This window comes from Nicotiana tabacum, chromosome 5 (assembly GCF_000715075.1).
Source record: "Nicotiana tabacum cultivar K326 chromosome 5, ASM71507v2, whole genome shotgun sequence".
In the NCBI taxonomy this organism is placed as follows: domain Eukaryota; kingdom Viridiplantae; phylum Streptophyta; class Magnoliopsida; order Solanales; family Solanaceae; genus Nicotiana; species Nicotiana tabacum.
The window spans coordinates 78167544-78172012 of record NC_134084.1 but is presented as its reverse complement, the minus strand read 5'-3'; the positions used below and the strand labels follow the sequence as shown (position 1 = coordinate 78172012).

General features: G+C 37.3%; 1 long non-coding RNA gene across 1 annotated transcript; it reads left to right on the top strand.

The window, feature by feature from the left end:
• The first annotated feature begins 373 nt into the window (after window positions 1-373).
• On the top strand, window positions 374-3723 carry LOC107801715 (uncharacterized). Its single transcript, XR_001651686.2, has 3 exons — window positions 374-1673; window positions 2243-2310; window positions 3456-3723. It is a non-coding gene; the product is annotated as an uncharacterized LOC107801715 (long non-coding RNA).
• Window positions 3724-4469: the final 746 nt, after the last annotated feature.

The following is a 4469-nucleotide window of genomic DNA, read 5'->3' as shown; positions in this document are numbered from 1 at the left end:
GGTGCTTAAGCACTCATTAACTTTGACCATATTAGGTAAATTTGTATAGATAATTATAAAAATATTTTGATAAATATTGAGTGAACACCCACAACTAAATTCATTTTTCCTTTTCTTTTGAAATATTTTTCGGCAAGCACCCATTACTTTAAAATCCTGAATCCGCCACTGAATCCTATTATATTTAGTGTGTATGATTTTCTTTTAGTCAAAAGATCCACCTTGCTGTTTTTTTTTGGGGGGGGGGGGAAGGGGGAGGGGGAGGTTAGAATATTTTTTTTTCCTTTTTGCTAAAGGGGATAGAATATCTCCAACAAGTGTGCATATTAACAAATAAAAGTACATGGAGGATGACATACACCTTAGCCTCCAAAGAGTGATGACAATTGATACTAATGATTCATATGCTAAATTACAAAAAGAATATTGCCGAAATATGAGAGGACTCCTCCCTCCAATACACGATTTGTACAAGTAATAGCTTACTTATAATTCACTGCTAATATTCTTCATCTCAATCATTTGGAATATTAAAAGATAAAAATCTGGAATGGCATCTTGCTCTTGCTTCAAGAAAGCTCTAAATTGCCTAGGCAAACATAGAGCTTTCTATGAGAAAAAAGTGATTTTTGTCTCTTTCGCCCAAGCTTAGCATTTGATCTGTAACAACATTTCCTTCCCTAATTGTGCCATGGGGACCTAACTTTCATATTGATTATGTTGACAATCGAAAGAGAGTCGAACTTTACCACAAGCTTTAGTAAATTAAACCTACCAATGCATAAGTTCAAGCCCTGTAGAATTGTCTTAGCTTCTGCCATGCATATTATTGCTACAATGTATGTAGTATCCAGCAAAAGCTACTACCATATGTCCATAATAATCACTGATTATGCTACCCGCTCAAGTACTCCCAGGGTTTACTACAGCCATCTACATTCATTTTTATCTAGTCCTCCTTAGGTTTGGCCCATTTTACCAACTGACTTTGGAGGACTTCTTGCAGTTTTTCCACTCTAGCACATTTATCCTTTCAAGCTAAAGGTAATTGCAACTTAGAGAATTGACACTGGAAAATCAGAGATACTTGATGGCACACTTGCCATATGGATGCCTACCAGACATGTGGAATTTTCAAACCTTGTTCTTAGCAGATTACAGATGATAGGTACTGTAGTAGCATTCCAAGAACTTCATTATTTGGTTTAGTCAGCCACCATTATAATGCCAAGCTTCTAAAAATTCCTGGTGTATACTTAATGCCACAGTTACTAGTAAAGTATGCACAAACTTGTCTTGCTATGTCATTATGCCCAAAAAGGTGTGTAATAGTCTCCTGTTGAGGACAGGTATAATAGTTGCATCTTGAAGGAATCATAAAACCAAACATTTGAGCAGTTTCATCAGTTGGTACTCTATTTTGTTGGAGCCTCATCATGAGAAAGGAGACCTTAAAAGATATTTTTCTGTGCCAAACATACTTGCAAACAAAGATTTTATTTCTAACATTCCTCAATTGTTGCCATGTAGACTTGGTGGAGAAACTGCTTGAGTTTTCCAGTGTCCAACATGCCCAATTTTTCCTCCTCCACACAATTTAACTTTTTGGATCTTATTGACAACTGTAGCAGAGAAGAGACGACTAAGTTTATCTCACCTCAAACTTCTATTAGGTAAGAATTATATGACTTTAATGGTCTCTGAAGTTGGCCTGTCACCTGTAAAGCAGCTAAAGCTCCCTAACCAGTCCAATTATCCCACCAAAAGAAAACATCACATCTTTGATCTCCATCCCTAATTTTACATACAATGAAAGGATCTACCTTATCTTTGATCTCCATCATCCTTCTCCAAATATGTGATTGACAATATCTCCATTTCTTTGCAATTGGTGAAACCTGCTACCGTACTTGGCATCCAAAAATTGACTCAACACTGAGTTGTGAGTTCTAAAATTCCACCGCATCTTAGTAGCAAACGCATTAGAAAAGTCCTAGAGGGTTTTAAACATGCTCCATCTTTAGCATTTGGGTAACATAGATCAAACTACTTCTTCAAATGAAATTTTTATTTGTCCTTTATCTTTTCATAGAAAGAATTGGCCATAATCTATCCAATTTGAGGTGCGGGCCCGGGGTGGACTTTTTTGGTTGACTTTGCATATTTGATTCAAATCCTTAGCTTTATCATTTGAAATTATTTTCGATGGCTTTTACTGATGATATTAAGTTACTTTGGCTAGATTGGAGTCGCTCGGAGGTCGATTCGCGGGGCAAGGGCTTTTTGGAGTATTAATCTCCGTGCTTTGAGGTAAGTAACATATCTAAACTTAGATTTGAGGGTAATTAACCCTAGGAACTATGTTGTGTGAGATGAGTTGGGGTGACAGCGTGATGCACATGCTAGATAACGGGCGTGAGTGCGTGTACCAGAGTATTCATGATCCTAGTTGACTTTAGACTATTGCCGGACTTGTTTTACTATCATGCTTTATTAGATCCATTTTTTCCTACTCATTTGATTATTTGAGCTAGGATTCATCTTAGAAATCATGTTTAGACTATGTGCGTATTTGGTTGAGTCATAATGGTCTAATCCTACTGTTTTGAGTTGTTTGCCTTAACTGTAGTTATATACTAAATCATGATCCCTCATTTACATATCATATCTCAGTCTCCGCGTATCACTTATTTAATTCATCACATGTTGTTGTTTCTATATGTGATACTGTTTAGGGTGAGTTTTATGAGGTTGTGAGCCCTTGAGACTCGAGAGGTTGTTGACTGATGTGTTTCATAGAGCCACACTATGAGTGATATTTAGATCGGGTTGCACACCGCAATAGGACAGATTGGCTAATGATTTATATTTGGATCGGGCTGCACGCCGCAACAGGTCATATTGACTTTTGATTAGCGCTTGGGCTAGGATCCACCCCTTTAGAATCTGACATGCCAGCAGTGAGTGCAGGCACAATGATATATATATACATGTACTTTGGTGAGGGGCATATATACTAGGCACCCGTACAGTGCTGATTGTTGTGCGTGATGGTAAGGGGCATTGTGTCAGGCACCGTGAGTATGCTGAGTATGGTTATTCTTGATGGTTTCACTATGATGATATTGATAAAACATGCATATTTGACATATAGGCATGGAGATGTAGTTTCCCTCATGCTAACTGGTAAATGAGATGTTTATTCTGTGTTGGGCTTTAACTTGTCATATTTGAAAAGCATGTCTAAATTCCTGTAATGTGAACAAACTGAATAAGATATCATCGAGTGATACTTTACTGTTTCCTTTATATCCTGAGCTGTTACTAGTTATTGATGTATATCTCTGACTGTTTTTTCTGAGCTGGTCACAGTTTTCAGTCCAAGGTTAGATTTGTTACTTATTTAGTACATGGGGTCAATTATACTCATACTACACTCTGCACTTCGTGTGCAGATCCAGGTACTTAGGACGTGGTGATTGCTAGAGTTGTGTTGGTACCAGCCTTTTTGGAGACTACGAGGTAGCTGCTATGTCGTCTGCAGACTTTGAAGTTCTCTTTCATTTATTATGTTATTACTGTTCTATTATTTAGACAGTGTACTGAGGATTTGGCCTTGTATTTTAATATTCAATAGTGCTCATGTACTCGTTGACACTAGATCATTGGGATGGCTGTAAAAGTATTACTGTTGTTTTGCGATTATCTCATGATATCGCCGCTGTCGAGTTTATTAAATTCTATTTTATTGAATTTACTGTTATTTTGGAATCTATTGGCTTGCCTAGAAAATAGTGTTAGGCGCCATCGCGACTCCGGTAGGAGTTGGGTCATGAAAAGTTGGTATTAGAGTACTAGGTTGCTTAGCTCTCACGAGTCATGAGCAAATTTAATAGAGTCTTTTGGATCGGTACAGAGACATATGTACTTATCTTCGAGAGGGTATTGAACTATTAGGAAACTTCACCTTCTTGCAAGCTAAATTAAGTTCTAGTTTAGGTGAAGGAAGTATGACCGCCTTACCAATAGTTGAAACCCAATTGGGAGATGTTTCGGCTTATATTCCTACTAATGTAATTTTCATTACTGATGGACAAATCTTCTTATCCGCCGACCTATTTAATTCTGGAATCAGACCTGCTATTAATGTGAGTATCTCCGTTTTCAGAGTGGCGTCCGCAGCTCAAATAAAAGCCATGAAACAAGTAGCTGGTAAATTAAAATTAGAACTAGCACAATTCGCAGAATTAGAAGCACAATTTTCTTCTGATCTCGATAAAGCTACTCAGAATCAATTGGCAAGAGGTCAACGATTACGTGAATTGCTTAAACAATCCCAATTAGCTCCTCTCACGATAGAAGAGCAGATAATGACTATTTATACCGGAACAAACGTCTATCTTGATTCATTAGAAGTTGGACAGGTAAGGAAATTTCTTGTTGAGCTATGTACTTACTTAAAAACTAAT